The following is a 20,480-nucleotide window of genomic DNA, read 5'->3' on the forward strand; positions in this document are numbered from 1 at the left end:
AGACCCTGTGGGTGCCATCATATTGGGCAATGCCTTTTGTTCGATTAGTCGTTAAGCTGCAATAAAAAATTAAGTCTTTATTAGCGTGTACTGACGGTACAATAAAATATTTAGCGCGCACCTATTTTCTTCGTTACAACGCGAAAAAAGCGCGAGTCGAGTTGAGACTACGACTGCCACCCTTTCCTTTTAGTCGTATGCCTTCAAATGCCAACTCACATTCGAGCACATTTGGGTTAGGTGCACCTAACATCAGGATCATGATAACTAAATCGGCAGTACGTGCTACAGCGATTACCTGCCGACCTTTGCCCTGCGCGGCACCCTCAATAATTCTAGGCAAATCGAGCAACTGTATATTGGCACCTTTATATTCAATGACTCAATTTTCGGTGTTTATTTACGCATCTAATTTAAAATGATTGTATATTATATATAAAGACACTTTAGTTTACATATTTGCGATTGTTGTGAGAAATATCCACCTGTAAGCGTAGCCCGTTTCGGGACTGAAGTAACCCCATAAAGATATAGGTGCATTTACTTTGAAAAACGAAATCGACTTAAGAAAATAAAAAAATAAATACATAACAGCAAATAGCCTTCAACATCTATGTTGACTACGAAGTGTCTTCAATTGAAGCAGCTACTAGCATGTAATGTCGATAGTGTCTTCAATTGGATTACCCCATTCACGCGCAACTATCATGATTTCGTTCATGGATAGTTTGGGCCCGATAAGTGGATTCATCTGAGTCATGCAACAGCACAGCCAAAACAACCAACAGGTTGCCGCAACTAACATTAGACAACATTGAGTGACACCTTTGTTGGGTCCACGAGCGAAAAACGGACATATTATCCCAATGAATCCCCAAATGCAGGTCATTACAACGGGTGCAACCCAGGCTTCCGCCATAGTTCAATAGTATAGATTTTAATACTGTTAAATTGAAAGATTTCCGCGCCGCCCCGGCGCCCACTGTCTTTTGCAAACACTGTGTATTCTTAATTGTTGTGAGCGCCTTCAAGCTCTTAGCTGAAATAGCACCAGTCGTGGTCATTGTTTTTAATTGTAATGAGAGCTGGGCAGGGGCCTTCGCGAGTCCAACAACATTCAACCTGCCGGCATTGCGGAGCATTACTGATAGTGCCATCTTTAGTATATATCAAATAAATATTTTGGTCCCTCGGCTGTTGAAATTTATTTCATTATAAATTTTACCAAGTAGCGCATGACGGAACGATACAAGGTAATTAGCTGAAACGAAACAAAAGAATAAAAAGTTAGAAAATTTATAAAATTACAAAACGGGAACGATACCAGCATACTTACCATTACAGGTTTTTCTTCATAATAAAAATTCATTCAAAATGTCTCTATACTCATTTCCATGAATGAATGTCATTTTGAATGAACGAAACAAGGTTGCCACTCGATGACATTTGTTTTTTTCGGTTCTTACGTAGTAAGCACATTGCGCGGTCCAAAGAGTATCACAACTCGGATCCGCGGGATCCAACAAACTCTAGTGTTAGTAACCGAACAAAAATCAACTAACGAAAACCCTGAAGATACAGCCTGGTTTCACTGAAAACACACGCGCCAGGTTGTATTTCGATAGCTTTCCTGACATTCGGCCGTCTTTTTGCTTCTTTCTTTTTTTTTTGAGAAAAGTTTTTAGTTTGAAAATTTGGGCATAAAAACACAATCAAAATCAGCCTGCTTGGAAAAAAAGGGGGGTTAACCACTCGAGACCGAAATAATTTTCGCGGTTTATCTGTGCATGATTTTGTTTGTGTTTTACATTTTAAACATGTCACACTCAATAGTGGTCTCGCTTTCATGACAGAAATTGCTTTGTTTGTGTATTGAAGTTTCGACAGACTTTCGTCAGTCCCTTTTTTGCTTGAAATCCCAGCAGGAATAAAGTAGTGTCATCTATGCTTTCGATGTTACAAACAAGGGAGAAATTAAACTTTTTAGAACAGACTTTAAATTTAATGTCGCGTCAGGACTCAGACGCAAGCTGTCCCTAAATACTTTCATGACATGACCATTATGTATCAATACATTGCAATGGGCAGCACCGCACAGCGGTCTCATTCCAACGATTGGAAGAGTGAACAGCTGACAGCCCTACAAATTGCCACACTCGTTAGTGTAGGCTATTCCCGCCAGGGTTGTGTTGGAATCAACAAACACACCACAACTTGTGATTCTCACACAACATGGCCCAAATCAACACAAAGAGTGTTCCCAGACAGCGAGTAAAGGCCTCTTTACATTTGTCGCACATTTATATGCACGACGTCATTTGACTAGTCATTTTACAGGGATTCATAGGTTATATTCACAGCCACATTTGTATCGGCGTGGGTGAGTTTTGTGACCAAATTTTTGTAGGGCAACTACAAGGAGCCGTGAAAGTACACGGGTAACTCGTGATACCATCTGCTACACAAATGTAGCGTATATTACCGCATATTGCCTGTATTAGGCAAACACCAAAAAATGACTGCTTTCAATATCAGAATTTCATTATGATGAGGATATTTACCAAAATTAAAGATACCTTTAGGCGTATCTCAATAAAATTATATTAAATATAACAGTGGTTTCAACCACTACAAACCCATCATTACATCGACAGAATAACTTAATAAGATTATTCGTTCCACACAACCCTTTATCCCGAGTACGCCAACCACAAGCTCGACCAATTAAGCCTCTACTCTCTGCCCATACGCCACCCAACTCCCTTAAAATGCAAAACAAATAATAACAAGTTCCCGTTCCAGAATGACGGGTTTCTCGGTCAAACGCACCAAGACGGAGCAACGCGTTGACTCCTTCACCGTCTCCTGCCGGTTGTGCCAGAAGAACCACGGCATAGGACTATGCCCGCGGTACAGGGGAATGTCGGCAGAAGAACGCCTCCGGGCCGTCCTTATACACCGGCACTGCCCTAATTGCCTATCGCCGTTCCATCGGTTAGAGATATGCCCTAGCAACGACCGTTGCCACCGCTGCCGTGAACCACACCACACTACGCTTCACATGGAGGACGAGCAAGCACGGCCACGCCCGATCCCTTGCGAAGAGCGCGACGACGACGAAAGCGACGAGGTGATATCGATCAACATCACCGAGGACACACGATCGTGGGCCCAACAGGTGGAAGAGGAGGAGAAGGAGATGGAAGAGTTCACGAGAGGTGCGGCCGCCTTAGCCATCGCCCCAACGGCCAGTGGAGAAGCACGATCCTTCCGACCGCTGCTTCAGCATGAGAAGCAGAAAAGCAATCAGCGACACATGGAACACGGGGATGGCGCGGAGACCCGTCCTTTCCGCCCATCGCACCGCAATGCCAGTGGGCGCCGGGGCGGCGCGGAGCCGCGTCCGTTCCGCTCGACCCGACTCTCTACTGGCAGAGCGGCCCCGTATCAACCACGCAAGGAGGGTACCACAACCACCCTCGCTCGCCAAACAACAACCCCAGCCGGCTTCAGAAGTGGTCGACTCCGGGATAGTTTAGCGGCACCGACTATAACTAGAGCATTGATCGCCATCGCGCCGACAGCCATAGTCCGAATTGAGGCAGGAGGCCGTTTACACCTGGTCCGCGCCCTGTTAGATGCCTGCGCTCCCACCAGCATTATCGATGCCAATTTGTGCAAGGATCTACACCTGGAGCGTAACAATACCGCACGTCTGTCGAGGTGCACCATCGTTCTTCGAGGAAAGTATGGGGTCGCGGGAAAGATCACGACCCAAGCCACCGTAATAGCAAACTATGCCAGGTTAAACCCCACGGCAAATCTGGACCCGTCGGTAGCGGCCCCATTCCAGTTCATGAAGCTGGCCGATCCGACGTTTTACCGATCGTCGCCAGTGTTGCTCACTTTGGGCGCCGACGTCTACGCCAATATTATGGTCGGCGGCACACCCGCGTCGACTGTCGGCGGGCTCTTCACCCAAGCCACAATATTCGGCCTCGTCGTGTCCGGAGCCCACCCACTATAAAACCGTAAACTATACCACAAGTTCAGCGAGGCTGCATTACTGCGAGCACGGATGTCCGCCGGAGATCGTACTTACGATCCTACTATACATACGTCTCATATTTTTTAAATTTATTTGTTTTATCCCGCCTTGGGAAGGTTGCTGGCGCACTCACCGTCTCATATTTTTTAAATTTATTTAGTTTATCCCACCTTAGGAAGGTTGCTGGCGTACTCACCGAGTTTCAAGTTGCTCGCCGCAAGGGGGCCGGCATGTTTAGGCCACCAGCCTAAATATTTCGGACCACCCTAACACGCACATTAGTTATTTATTTATTGTTATTACCGGTAACGGCTAACACCAGCCGAGAGCTAACTTTGAAGGGGAAAAACTCAACGAAAGTTAGCTATCGGCAGGTGCCGCGGACTTGTTCGCGGTTTTGAACTTTCTTTTTCTATTTGGAACGTCAAAGAGCCAGCTGCTAGCCCCAGGTGAGTAAGAAAAAAGTGAGTTATTTAAATCAGCCATTTTATACAGTGCGAGTGTCAGTGAATTAAGATTTGAAAATAATTAATGTTAAAAATCTGAGTTGCCTCTTGAATTTATTTTGTACAATTTTGGCTCCTAGCCATTGTCACATAACTTTAATTTTCAATTTGCCTTTTTTTGCAATTCATTCGTATGAATTTGAATGTGCCAAGTGCATATTGTACGCGGTAATAAGTTGTATGTTGAAGGGTGTGCAAATAATTATTTTCATCCTTGTGCATTAAATTAATTCCCATCTTAAATTCCGGGAATTAATATTGCAAGTAATTATTTGTGCATAGTGAAGCGTGCGTTTAATTAATTCTCTCTTTACCCAATACTTTGGGTTGGAATTAATTAGGCCCCTTCATTACATACCGCGAGTGTACTCTTGCACACCTTTTGTGTTTTGAACTTTCACCTTAGCGAACCCTTGATAATTAATAACCACATCTTCTTTACATAGTGAATAAATTGTTATTGTTTTGATACTAATTCGGTGTTTTATTTCTTTTATTTGCAACGCACACGCCCGACTTCCCCGGGTCCACTGCCCCGCAAACCACTTGATAAGAATGCTCGCACCACTCCCATACAGGAAAAAAAAAAAAATTGTTTTGACTTCGGGTGAAAAAAATGAGTCTCTACTCAACACTTCCAAATGATTCCTTGGATAACGCTCGAAAAGAATCATGTCAACATCTGTAGCCGGCTATATTTGTAAAAAAGTACTTATCTGAAATGAAACAGAAGAGAAAAAAATCCATTAATAAATGCACAAATGGGCATCGCAAAAGTGTGACAACTGACGGCGCGGCCGACGGCGCAGATGGAGCACCCCTTTTTTAATGCCGGTAACCTAGAAAATAAAAAAAAAAGGAATGACACACAAAACCAATAATTCTCCGGATCACGCCAACCGCCTGCATCCATCACTAGGCACCTGAAAATAAAAGGAATATTAATTAATAATCCAAAATAAAAATTCTTTTATTTATTCAAATGAATAAATATTAAAACTAACTTACCATTTTTCCTCCTCAATTGTCCTTGCGCCGTAGTAAAAAGAATTGAAAGAACGAGAAAAAAATCATTCGATTTTTTTACCGCTTCTTTCAATTCAATGGAATTTTACATTCTATACACGGGTGTGTATGAATGTTCAGTTGCTTTGTCTTTTGCCGTTGGCATATTTGTAACAAACCTGTGTACATATGTATGTATGTATGCCTACTTGGCTCGGCATGTCATATTAGTGTTGCATAAAAAGAGGCAACCGGGTACCGAAAACCCGCAAAACACAAAATCGGGATCGGCATTTTTTTAACCCATATGGGCGCCCGGGCAGTCCCAAAACATACTTAGCCTAACATACGTTTGTAATAAAACACCTCCGCTTCACCCAACCAACCTCACGGCCGCTCGCCCAGGTACATCCATAAAAATGCCACAGTTGCCTTGAGAGCGATACGACAAGTTAGACGCTGGAACGGAGACCTCGGCCTCTTCGTGGAGCCCATAAAAACCTCAAAACCGTCGAGTTTGGAACGGAGACCTCTGCCTCTTCGTCCAACCAAAAAAAAAAAACTGCAAGTCTGGAACGGAGACCTCGGCCTCTCCATCCGGAACAACAAAAAAAAAAACAAAGAATAACAAAAATGGTGCCATTCTGGAACGGAGACCTCGGCCTCTTCGTCCAGCCTTACTGGCCATCGACTATACATATATTACGTTCTGAATTTCTAGATTTAAGAATTACGTATAACTCAATGGCAAGAAATATTCACTTACATCTGTTCATAACCGTTAACTTTTCATCCTAGCTTAGGTGGCATGCTGAGCAAGTCGGGAAGGATTCCCGGCCACCCGCGAAGCTGGCGAACTCTCATTTAGATTAAGTTAGTGTGTAAGTATTATATATGAATTTTTCTCGTTTCAGCGGAGGTCATTGGCGGAAAACGATGTTGCGTATCGCAAGGGGGGCCGGCATGTTTAAGCAGGATGCCTAACTTCTCCGCATCTGATTGCGGTCCCCCCCATGCAACCCTGCAAATCGATACTCGAATTAATTTATAACCACCCACACCATCACCCTGATGCATGTGCATGTATGTACATGCATGTGCATGTGTGCTTTTTGTCAGCACTCATGCATATGCATGTCGGGGTTGATGTGTGGGTGCCTTTCCCCTCCAAAACGGAGGATTTTGCGGGTAAACGGTTGTAGCTTGCTATACAACCGGCCTCTTGGATTCTAACAGCCAACGCGTACACATCTGCCGCCAGCGATCTCTGCCGTTTCCAAATAATTAAATAAAAATTTAGAAATTTGATATCTATTTTCATTTAACTTCTCATTGAGCTACAAACGTGAAACTTCACTTATAGGTTGAGACACCGAGACAATGCAACAAAAAGGGAAAATATCCGTTAGGAGCCTTACGGATCGAAATAGTTGGAGAAGAGTTTGGAAACTGGGAAATTTCAGATCGATTTTTAAGTAACCTCTCATTGAGCTAAAAACGTGAAACTTCACATATAGGTTAAGACACCGTGACAAAGGAACAAAAGAAAAAAAATTCCGTTAGGTGGCCCCCGGATCGAAATAATTAGATGAGAATTTTAACACATGAAGCCGGCTTTTAAGTAACTTCTCGATGAGCTAGAGACTTGAAATTTCAAACTTAATTCAGAGGTCGATGACAGTATAAAACATAATACAAAATTTTCGATAGGGAGCGCACGAATTGGGATATTAAGAAGAATCGTACAAAACGGGGGGAATCTTCCGATCAAAAAACTTCCCATTGAGCTACAATCTTGGAACTTCATCCACATAATCACTTGTAGCAACTCAAGCTTGGTATATATGAACAATTTTAAAGTAGTACAGACAAGTATTGTATGCATTCTGAATTAATAAAAGTAAGTTTTTCACCTTGTAATAAATAAGGCACTGTTTTTTACCACCTATTTCCCTTATATAAGTGGACGAAATCAGCAAAAAACATGTCTTTATATAAAGCCATGTTCTTGCTGAACTTTGATCTTAAAATTTTGACATAGAAATTTTCAAAATATTTTTAATATAAAAGTGGATCGCAATTAATTGACTATATATTGATAAGTTGACTCCTTTTCTGCAAACTTTCCAATTCAAGTAATATGCGCTCCACTTTCATATTTTTATTTCTCATAAATATTTTTACAATTTCTATGTCAAAATTATAAAATCAAAGTTCAGCAAGAATACGTTCTTATATAAAAACAAATTTTTTGGTGATTTTGTCCATTTATATAAAGGATAAAACCACTCTCTCATACATCTGGGACAAAAACTGAGAACTCTTCACCAAATTTAGTCCATGGCTTATCTAAAATAGCTAGGCCTAAATTTTCGATATTGAATACTACGTTGGCTCTTTCGATGCTCTCATGCCATGGGGCAGGCATTCCTTACGTAAATACTGACCATAATCCCTCTGTTATTTACGCTGGCCAGATAAACGAGGAAATTTTATTTAGATTGCCTCTACTCACGTGCACACATACGGAATTGGAGGCGGATTAGCAGCTTTTCTGTAGATTTTTGAATGCTAATACTATTATTGTTAAAATTTAAAGTCTTATATTTTTCACAGTTTCGCCCTTTGATGACAATACAAATGTGTATGGGAGGTGCCACTCTCCCTTTCCCAATTTCACTTACACCTCCCCGTTGTTACAAAAAATATGTTTTGCATCTAACGGCAAATGTCATTACCCTAGGTTTCTTAGCTTCAAAGATATATGATTTTTCATATGTTCGTCAATATATCAGAAGCCACAGCTCCTATATATTGAAATTGACCGCTGGACACTGAAGGATTTTCCTAGAGATTTGAGCATGTTGCAAATAAATCGGCGAAGCGGTGCTTACAAAAAAACAGTTGAATCATTGGCGTGTATCGTATTGTATATAGATGATGCTATTTAAAATTAAAAAGGAAACGTCTGATCTTAAACAAACATATTTCACTTTGGATTGCAGAAAAAATACCAATCCATTGGTACCAATTTTTTTTATATAGCTTTAACGGTTCTTTTGGGATTTCAGAATGCTTTTAGTTGTTACTAAAAAAAATATTTGGAGTAATTAACCTGATATTATTCGAGTGACAAAGTCATGTATTTTGGTTGAAGTTTTTATTTTATACGTATGGAAAGCTGATTGTTTACAAGTGACGATTGGATGAAATGACGTGAATTCATTGTTTATGTCTTAAGACATGTTTGTTCACATTTGACTCACAGTTGTTTTACTTTTTTCATACGGAATGAGAAAAGAAGGAGTAAAAAGTAAGCAAAACATGTGTCCGGGCCCGATCTGCAAATCCTGCCAAAATTCCACAGACGACACTTCAGCTAAGCCTGTTTTGTGATAACAGTCGCCAATTCGGGGCACCAAGCAAGGTCAAATCTTCCTCCAACTCTCTCCCCCAAATCAGTGAAGATTTTCTCTTTCCTCTGTTTACAAACTGCCGGAGCGTATTCGTTAATCCGCATAACATGTCCTAGCTAGGGAAGCCTTTGGATTTTCAATCGCTGCACTATCGTCATGATTACGTAAAGCTCATATATGTAGCTCATCATAATAGCTCCTTCGATACCCGCCGGCAAAATCACGGATAGGACTATTAACCTTCCGGAGAACTTTTCTCTCGAATACTCCAAGAGCCAACTTATCTACTCTCGATACCTTCCATGATTCCGAGCCATACATCAAGACAGGTATGATGAGTGTCTCTTAAAAGAAGAATTTTGTTCGTCGAGAGAGGACTTTTCTTTTCAATTGCCTTACGAAGCACTAGTTGGCAGGAGTTATTCTCCGTTTGATTTCTAGGCCGACATTGTTTTTGCCTTTAATGCTGCTCCCGAAATGAACGAAATTATTCACAGTCTCGAATGTATATCCGTCAACAGTGATGTGGGTACAAAGGCCACGATGACAGGAAGTACTTTGTCTTGTCCAAATTTACTGCAAGACCCACTTTTTTTGTTTCTCTCTTCGCCTCCATGTTTGAACAGCCCGGCGGGTAACCCATCATTACTTGGCACCTTGTGATTTTTTAGCTGTGATATTGGATGCCGGGGAGTTTTTTCATCATCGGCGATCGGGGTATCGGGTTAATCTTCCCCCACACTCTGTACGTGAGTTACCAGGTCGTCATTATCGTTCCTACAGGAATCTGCGCCGGTCTTGAAATCTTCTGTTATTAAAAGAGCAAAAATACAACCGAAAGGTTTTACAAGCCACCAAATCAATTTGATGTTAGTTGTTCGCCCGCTTTCAAAAAGGAAGAAAAAATATACTCCGGAAATTTAATTTTTATTTCGGCGTAGTCGTTTACTCAGGTAACAGTTTTAAATACTCCGAAAACTGGTAGCGAAACAAGAGAGAAATGTAATAAATCGAACAATTTCAAAAGCGCTACGTCAACAAACCTTCTTTTCAAATTCAATTACAAATACAACAATTCCGGAATGCGGGATCTTGGCTCATTCGATTATAGCACTGATCTATTAAAAAAAACTCTAGGATTTGTTGAGATATATAAAAAAAACACATATCTGAATCATTTGCCAGAGAAATTCTCATTTTTCGACCAACTTTCACAGACGAAATAGAAAAATCGTCGTGTATTAGAGACCTTGCTGATTTATTAATAATAAAAAATCATTTTATGTCTTGTCATGGGACTACAGCTAGTGTTGAACGATAATTTTCAAAATTAAATTCGATTAAAACCTACTTAAATTTTCATTCTATTCTGCCAAAAGTGTTACGCTTTTTGTGCGCTGCGCAAGGGTTGTAAATATAAATTGTTCTATTCTAAAAAACAGGCAAAGCCTTTACGGGGTATTTCGTTCTTTTGTGAAAATTGTTGCCTGCTCGCAACGCAAAAGCGTTACACTTTTACCCTGCATAAAATGACGGCGTGGCAGTGTAACCTTGCTGATCGCTTTTCGTAACTCCAGAAATTTTTACCGAAGAAAATTGAAATGAAGCCAATAATGGTTAATGAATTTTTATTATTTTGACAACGCGCTTGTGAGAATCAGGGATACACGGGATAGCCATTTATGTTCTTTTCATGCACTATAAAAGTAGACAGGAGTAACTCTATTAAGGTTTTACAATTTATTTAAGCAACAGTTTTTTTTCAGAAAAGAAAACGCTATAAGAAACTCTATTCATATTCTCATGAGACGAGAAAGGTGATGTAATTGGGCTATTCTGTCTATTGAAATTTCTATAGTCTGATCTTTAAACTTTGATGATGTTATAGACGGAAAAGAAATTTGGAAAGAAAGATTTTTCTTAACAAATATCTTATTGATATTAAATTGTTATTTTTATTTCATTGTAAATGTATTCAGATTTCCCATTGGGTACCTACAGACCATTCTCTCTTACCTAAGAGAGGAAGCCTATGGCCATTTGTGGAACATATACAACGTGTAATTGAGTACGCTTAAAATCTCAAAGTTTATTAAAATTAACGGAGTACAACGTGACGATTTTTATTGATAGCTGTGGCAGCGCATTTTTTCAATAATGCACGTTGTTGTTCTTTTGATTGGCGCTTCGACATGAACAGCCATGTCGTATTTTGGTCATGCATAATTGTAATGCTTTTCGTATAGTTTTAATGATGATACGTACATGCACGCCTTCCTCAACATATAATGGCTTTACTTGTTTTAAGATTTCACCTGCTTAAATTATTACTGAAGTGGTGCCATCGCCGACATGATAAGAGAAAAATTTTTATTCTACACATTCTAATATAACAAAAAACTTACCTCAGCATCTTGATATTTGGCGATGTCGACTAGAGTTTTACGGCTGGATGCACAATATCCAATAGTTTCATAATGATTGCACCATCATTTGAAATTGTGGCCTGACCACTGGAATCAACAATATGCTTGTCCATACTGCGTGGACCCAATGCAGTGCGTACAGCGTCCACAATTGATTGCGAGGCATTGATGTTGGATAAGAGTTGAGGTTTACCTTGACAGATATCGGCACCCAAACATTTTTTACACAAAAACTCATATGTACCCAATACAAGTTCCGGACGTTCATATTTATCGACACGCTGTCCGGTGTGGCCCAAATGTTGGAAATTTTCAGTTGGAACTGTTGAGAAAAAATATGGATCAATGAACACAAGTAAAAGTGAAAGATTTTTTTTACCATCTGTTGTTACTTTACACATAAGACATTGGAAACGACGACCGGCATCTACAAATTGCATATGAGCCTTGCAACGATTTCATCTAATTGGAACCAATTCACTAAAATTTACAATGGGTGGCTCATATTCACCCTCAACCGTGCGTGCCATTGGTGAGGTGGTAAGTGTAATGGACAAGGCTGTTGTTTTTAATAAATCAGATGTTGCAGGTATGCAATACAAAGAGGACCTGCAAACGAGAAATATCAATATGATTGCCAAACAAAACATTAATTTCGAATATCAAAACCTAACGTAACGTGGCGAGGAGCTATCCTGATCTTGTACCACATATTTTGTGGTTGTTGTTGTTGTTGTAGCGATAAGGTTGCTCCCAAAGGCTTTGGGGAGTGTTATCGATGTGATGGTCCTTTGCCGGATACATATCCGGTACACTCCGGTAACTCACCACCATTAAAGTGCTAGCCAGACCATCTCGGGAACGATTTATGTGGCCACATTAAACCTTCAGGCCATTCCCTCCCTCCCCACCCCCAAGTTCCATGAGGAGCTTGGGGTCGCCAGAGCCTCGTCTGTTAGTGGAACAGGATTCGCCGCGGATAGGTGAGATTGACAATTGGTTTTAGAGAAGCTATATATTGCGCTGGCAACCTGAAGGGTTGCGCTACACAGCCCCTTGAATGTGGTATTATAGTCGCCTCTTACGAAAGGCATACCTACCGCGGGTATATTCTGATCCCCTGACCCGCTGGGGTATATTTTGTGGTCACCAATGGTGGTAGTAAACCCTGTCCATTAGTAATAAAACCAGCGCTATTTTGATTTTCAATGATAACGCTTATCGGATTTGGCATCTGATCGTGATATAAACGGCGTTGGGCTTGATCATACTGTTGCGGCTTTTGATATATACCTGTACCAGGTGTAGGTGGTTGCTAAAGAAAATAATACAAAAATAATTATCAGTAATATTTGAATTATATTAGTTGTATTAGCATACATTATACGGTTACTGTTGTGGTATATACCTTGGCATAAGATTTCTTCTCACTGTCATGTATAACATTATTATCCGGCTCAGTTATTTTGATGTCAATGTCCAGGAAAGAACCTTCAATAATTTCAAATGTTACAACGAATTTGTGCTACCTTCCACCTTCTCGAAAAAGCTTTCATTGTGAGCGTCAACGGTGTCTATGAAAGCTTCGCTTACACGCGGCAAATGTAGAAGCACTAGCGCACATACGCTGCTCAAACAATCGCAATTCATTATAGTTTTATACAATATACATGAATTCAAATTGCTACAAATGTAGAAAAATCGAGGGGCCACGTATGGAAGCACACCCACAGTATTTGGAAGCCAATTTGTAGGCAAAATTAAAAATGGAGTACGTCACAAATTTGGGAGGAAAGCTCGGCATAGATCTCTTATATTTTTGTATTTTAACACAAAATGATGTTGGTGAGAAAGAATTATATGATCCTTACCGGAATATTTGATTTTTAAGTGATCCCTCCGCAGAATTTTCTGATTTTATAAATTTTTCCATCGCTGACGTTACGCGCAGATGAAATCACAGTTTGGAATTAGCACTTGGACGAAATAAAATAGCGCGCAACTCCCGCTGACAATTTTCAAATTTCACCATCCGTATTCATATAATGTGAGAAAAAGAGTGAGATAATAAATATAAAATAAATATTTCATCATGATATTTCATTTTCTGAACTCTATGCTCCGAATTCTCACATATACACTGGGTGTATTTGTGGCTGTCAAAAAACTCAAGTGAATGTGTGCGTTTTTGGCCACACGATTTTTGCAGGGTAAATTATACTTATGCTACAACATTTAATTTCAGATTGGTATTAAAGCCCCGACACATAAGCACTTTTTCATATAGATGAGTTTAACACAAGCTTATGCATTAAAATTTTAATACACGTTATTACACGAAGCCTAAATCATAAACTTTTTTGTACTCCATATATGACTAACCCGGACTTCCTGAAAACTATCGCATAGAATTTTGTTTAAATATTAAACCAGAGAAATCTACACTTGCAGTAAAAAAGGAAAAATCGAATGGTATGTGGCTTGGTTTCGAACCGACGTGCCGCGGATTGCAGTAGCTTGCTCCGTCTACCAAGCTATCGCCTCTGTAGAACAAAACATATACATATGTATAATAAAATGTTTCGAAAAAGAGTCTATGACTTGCTTCACAAACGAAATTATTAATTCTAGATTTTCACCAATCAATTTTAACTCTTGGGCTTTGTTAGTTTACTGAATATGTATACAACTATCTAAGTATTTACAACATTCTATTTTTAGATTTTTTAAACTTTTGTGTTTCTAAACAAATATTCAGATTTATGAGGCATTGTTTAATTGAGTTTTAAATTTAAGGCTAATAAAATTAAACAGAATATGAAGTGAGGGGGTTGGAACTTAAGTAAAATAACTTTGAAAAATTGCCCAAGCCGAATAATTGTTTAAAAATGTGTACTTACCCCAATTAGTAAGGATACAAAGTTATATTTTAAATTTTTTGAGATCTATGACATGTATTTACAATCAATCGGTATAATTTATAATATATACTTATATTAACAGCTTAATATTTAATTCATATATAATATTTAATTTGCAATATCATTGTTCACTAAAGTTTGGCAGCCTTAATTATGGGTATGTAGCGAATTGAGTGGTAGGGAGTCGAATGGAGTGGCAGGAAGAACAGCGGTACATTGCATCAATATTACAGATAAATGTAAAAATATAACTAAATACTTCAATATAAACTAAAATTTTCTCTTTCTTACTGCAAATAATGTTTTAGAAATGCTATATATCCCAAAAATAGGAACATTTGTGCCTGATTGTTAACTAAGTACTTTCTAATACTAATTTCACACAGACGGCTTATTGAATAATAAAGGCAATTTTCTACATTAAGACGCTTATTGAGCTCAATCTTCCCTACAAAATTCGAATCTATTATTATTTCATTAGTAGCTAATCGAATGCCTAATGAAGTCAAAAGCACAATGCAACTCTGTTGGCAGCGTTCCGCTTCCGTTTACGCTTCTTAGTTTTCAAAGCAAATGTCATTGTCTGCATGGCGGAACGATACAAGGTGGCCGCATCGAACAGCTGATTATAACCTTTTTTATTTGATTTGATACATCAACTGCCGGCGCAGTACGATTTTGACATTTGTCCATCGAATTTACAAGTACATGGAATTTTTTTTGTTTGTAGGTATGTCACCATGCTCCCACCTTGTATTGTTCCGCCATGATTGTCTGTCTCATCCTTCATACTAATCGAGCAGTTACTTCTGTGTGAAAGCAAAAAATTTACAATTTCATTAGCAGGTGAAATGAGATCATTAAGTTTCTGTGTGAAAACAGTATAAAACATTTTTTAATATGGAGCCGAGTAATGTTTGTGTGAATGCTGACTTTGAGCGATCAGTTGTGAGTTGCGCTACTTGATAAGATTTACAATGCACAATATTATAATACAGAATAACGTATGTTCGAAACTCGTCTACTGCTTAAACACTTTGAACACGAATATTTTATGCCATATTACTTTGTTATTTTCGAAAGTACTAGGGTATTTTATCAACGTTTTTTTTTCGTTTCTTAAATAAAATATAAATAAATAAATGCAAGGCGCGATAACCTCCGAAGAGATCTAAGGCAGAGCTTCTCTTTCAATTTGCGTCGTGCTCCTCTTCATTTTCCCTACAAATTGGCGGACGGGACCTACATGTTTTATGTCGACTCCGAACGGCATCTGCAAGGCAGATGAGTTTTCACTGAGAGCTTTTCATGGCAGAAATACACCCGGAGCGCTTGCCAAACACTGCCGGGGGGCGACCCCGCTTAGAAAATATTTCTTCTAATTGAAAAACATTATTTCTAAAATTTTGATGTTGCTTTGCCCGGGGTGTGAACCCAGGGCATAAGGTGTGGTAGGTTGAGCACGCTACCATCGCACCACGTTTCTTCCCTTTTAGAATGTTTGTCTTCCTAAAATGGGCTACGTGAGTTAACCTGCATTGAGGAGGGTGGAGCCGTGTGTAGAAGTCCACGAAAGTGGGGAAAGCTTCTGACCGCCATTCACCTGGGAATGGCCAGAGGGATTCTTTTGCATGCGGTTCAAGCAGCTCACTACTGCCGGTCGCTTGCTGCCAAGTATCCTCTGGGTAGCCGCACCTATGTTTAGCGGTGGGCTAATGTGAGAAGGCGACAACCTGGCTAGGCCACTCTGACATAATCGGTTTAAGGGCTAGCCGGGGGAAATCTCATCGGCAGCATCTGTACACCTCTAGGTGCAGCTGCAAGCGGGCGTCTGTCTTGGAGCAAGCGGCTCGCTACGAGGTTCATGCATAAAAAGATACATCGCTACATGGCTGTCTCCTGATCGAAATACTCGCAATCAGATCGATGACGTTGTGATAGACGGACGGCATGCCTCCAGTGTTTTAGATGTGCGCACGATCCGAGGACCTAACATCGACTCGGACAATTATCTCGTTGCAGCCAAAATACGCACCCGCTTCAAAGCGGCTAAAACCAAGGAACAAAAAAAAAAAACACAAGGAAAGCTAGACGTCGAAAAGCTTCAATCACAACAGACTGCCAATTATTTCGCAACTCGACTCTCACACCTGCTCTCTGAGAGCACAACTCATCCTGAAGGAATATACGAGCAGTGGGAGCATATCTCCAAAGCACTTCGTACTGCCGCCGAGGAAAAAATTGGTTACCGGCGGCCACGAAAAAACAACTGGTACTTTGAAGAATGCCGCGTTGCAACCGAAAGAAAAGACGCTGCCTCCCGGGCTACGTTAAAAGTGAGCGCGACAAGAGGAGTACGTGAACGCTATCGTGAGTTGAAAAGGGAAGCGAGGCGTCTTTTCAGGAAGAAAAAAGTAGAAGAAGAAAGGCGTAAGTGCGAGGAGCTTGAGCCACCAGGAATAACGCCCGAAAAGTTTACCAAAAAATACGGCGACAGACGGAAGGTTTTAAGACCGAAGCAAACTCCTGTAGGAACGAAAACGGCGACCTTGTAACTGATGCCCAGAGAGTGCTTAGATTATGGAGGGAATACTTCTCTGCTCTCCTAAATGGAGGCAGCAATTCAAGGCACAGAGATGAAGAACCCGATCCCGCAATCGATGATGCTGGAATATATGTCCCACCGCCGATTATGACGAAGTTAGAATAGCAATAACCAGATTGAAAAACAACAAGGCCGTGGGCGCTGATGGATTGCCTGCGGAGCTATTCAAGTACGGCGGCGAGGAGTTGGTAAGGCGCATGCAGCAGCTTCTTAGCAAAATATGGGCGGACGAGTTGGAATCTAAGTGTTCTTTTCCCAGTCCACAAGAAGGGGGATACTGCAAAATGCACCAACTATCGTGGAATCAGCCTTCTTAATATCGCATATAAGGTCCTTTCAAGTGTATTGTGCGAAAGACTGAAGCCCACTGATAACCGGCTGATTGGACCTTATCAGTGCGGCTTCAGACCTGGTAAATCTACCATCGATCAGATTTTCACAATGCGCCAAATCTTGGAAAAAACCCGTGAAAAGAGAATCGACACACATCACCTCTTCGTCGACTTTAAAGCCGCCTTCGACAACACGAAAAGGAGCTGCCTATATGCCGCTATGTCTGAATTTGGTTTCTCCGCAAAACTTATACGGCTGTGCAAAATGACGTTGAGTAACACCATCAGCTCAGTCAGAATTGGGAAGGACCTCTCCGAGCCGTTCGAAACTAAACGAGGTTTCAGAGAGGGTAACTTCCTATCGTGCGATTTCTTTAATTTGATGCTGGAGAAAATTATACTAGCTGCAGAACTTAACCGCACTGGAACAATATACTATAAAAGCGTGCAATTACTGGCATATGCTGATTACATTGATATCATCGGCCTAAACACCCGCGCTGTTAGTTCTGCTTACTCCAAACTGGAAAAAGAAGCGGTAAAGATGGGTTTGATGGCGAATGAGGACAAAACGAAGTACCTGCTGTCATCCAGCAAAGAGTCAGCGCATACGCGCCTTGGCAACGACGCTACTGTTGGCAGCCATAATTTCGAAATAGTAAAAGACTTCGTTTATTTGGGAACCAGCATCAACACTAGCAACAACATCAGCACTGAAATACAGCGAAGAATCAATCTTGCCAATAAATTCTACTTTGCACTAGGTAGGCAATTGAAAAGTAAAGTCCTCTCTCGGCGAACGAAAATCATACTCTACAAGTCACTTATCGTACCCGTCCTGCTATATGGGGTAGAAGCATGGACCATGACAACAGCAGATGGAGCGGCTTTGGGAGTGTTCGAGATAAAAGTTCTTCGAAAGATTTATGGACCTCTACGCGTTGGCGATGGCGAGTACCGAAGAAGATTTCATGATGAGCTGTACGAGCTATACGCAGACATCAACATAGTCCAGCGAATTAAAACGCAGAGGCTGCGCTGGCTAGGCCATGTTATGCGAATGAAAGATGATGCTCCGGCCAAGAAAGTGTTTCTATCGGAACCCGCCTATGGAAGCAGAGGTAGAGGGCGGCCCCCACTCCGTTGGAGAGACCAGGTGGAAAACGATTTAAACTCCCTTGGTGTGACCAATTGGCGCCGGTTGGCGGAGCGAAGGAGCGACTGGCGCGCCTTGTTGGATGACCATAACCGTTTAGACGGTTAAGCGCCACTTAAGTAAGTAAGTAAGTTATGCATTATGAGTACATTGCACGCAGTAGAATGAGAATGGTAGAATGAGCGACACTGGCGCCATCTGATATTGAAAAGTAGCCATCTCCCAAATTTTGTTACAAGCAAAGCATAAGAAGAAGAATGTGACAAATGTTTTGGTTAAGGGTGTTGACATACTTTTCAAGTGAAATTATATTTCCCACTGGTCGGTAAATTTTCTAACATTTTTCGCAAGTAAAAACAATAATAAAACAAATGAATACGACACAAAATATGTTAGCAAGTATCTTTGTTGTGTACGGATAATGTTTATACCAGTGCTTTGCGAAATTTTTTATTTGGATGGGCAAGGCGAAATAAACTTCAATTGCCAAGTCTGAAGTTCTTTCATATTTACAAACGCAACATCTTGGTTGATTGTGGCGATGTTATTGGAATGCATAAGCTTGTGTTAAGCGCATCTTTATGAAAAATGTCATTGTGTCACGGCCTTTACTTACGTGAATCGCGGTGGCTGGAGTTTGCTGCTTGTCCTTTCGATGAATGCAAAAGAAGTGGAAGAGCCGCCGCTTTCAAGAGTTTCGCTAACTCTTGAAAACCGTAAGATCTTTCCATTCTTATAGTTAACTGTTTGAAAAAGTAGTCAAACAGTTGATGTTAACATAATGTAAACATCTCGCATATTAGGGCTACTGAAAATATTTATGTTTTGGACCGTGGGAATAAACAGATATTAAGAAAATTGTAATGCCACCATGCTTCCTTGAAACACAAATTTAAGAATCGAATGGTAATAAATAGTGCAATAACTTAACAGAATATTATATATGTACGTTATAAAATGATAATGATATTTAACCTCAGTAGTGATATGCTATAGTAAAGTCCGACAGTTAATTTTTTTTTAAATGGGTGTGGCTCGACTCCTTTTTATTATTTTGTTTTGATTAAGTCGGTTGAATGTTTGTCCGCATTTTCAATACAAATCTTGCAATCGATTTTTAAGTAACTTCTCATTGAGCTACAAACTTTACGTGTAGGTTACGACACGGAGACAATGCAAGAAAAAGGGAAAATCTGTTAGGTGGCGCACGGATCGTAATAATTAGATAAAAATTTGGAAATCTGTAATTTTTTAGATTGGTTTTTAAGTAACTTCTCATTGAGCTACAATCGTGAAATTTCACATATAAGTTCTGACACCAAGAAAATGCAACAAAAGGGGAAAAAATCCGTTAGTTGGAGCACGGATCGAAATAATTATATGAGAACTTAAACCGGCTTTTAGGTAATTCTCGACGAGCTAGAGACTTGAAATTTCAAACTTAATTCAAAAGCCGATGACAGTATAAAACGCATACTAAATAATTTCGCTAGGGGGCACACGCATCGAGATATTTAGAAAAATCGTACGGAACGGCACTCGGGTTTTAAGTAACTTCTCATTGAGCTACAAACGTGAAACTTCACAGATGTGTTAAGACACCGGGACAATGCAACAAAAAGATCGAGCGAATTTTCTAATTGAGCTACAAATATGAAACTTCATAGATAGGATAAGACACCAAGAAAATGCAACAGCAAAAAAATCCGTTAGGTGGCTCTCGTTTCGAAATAATTAGATAAGAATTTGGAATTTTTAGATTGATTTTTAAGTAACTTCTATTTAGCTACAAGCGTGAAATTTCGCATATAGGTTAAGACGCCAAGACAATGCAACAAAAAGGGGGGAAATCCGTTAGGTGGCGCACGGGTCGAAATAATTAGATGCGAACATAACCCGGCTTTTAGCTAATTCTCGATGAGCTAGATACTTGAAATTTCAAACTTAATTCAGTGGCCGATGACAGTTAAGACACTACTACAGAGGAACAAAAGGAGAAAAAATTCCTTTATATGGTGCACTGATCGAAATATTTAGATGAGAATTTGACAAATTTTTATATACA

General features: G+C 40.2%; 1 protein-coding gene and 1 pseudogene across 15 annotated transcripts in view; one reads left to right on the top strand and one right to left on the bottom strand.

Annotated features, from left to right (window-relative positions):
- Nucleotides 1–20,480, top strand: part of LOC137240233 (protein abrupt-like) — a 935,093-nt gene that overhangs the window by 317,462 nt on the left and 597,151 nt on the right. The gene's annotated exons all lie outside the window — the stretch shown is intronic.
- LOC137240237 (V-type proton ATPase subunit e 2 pseudogene) lies at nucleotides 605–977 on the bottom strand (annotated as a pseudogene).

The sequence above is a fragment of the Eurosta solidaginis genome, chromosome 2 (assembly GCF_040869045.1).
Source record: "Eurosta solidaginis isolate ZX-2024a chromosome 2, ASM4086904v1, whole genome shotgun sequence".
Lineage (NCBI taxonomy): Eukaryota > Metazoa > Arthropoda > Insecta > Diptera > Tephritidae > Eurosta > Eurosta solidaginis.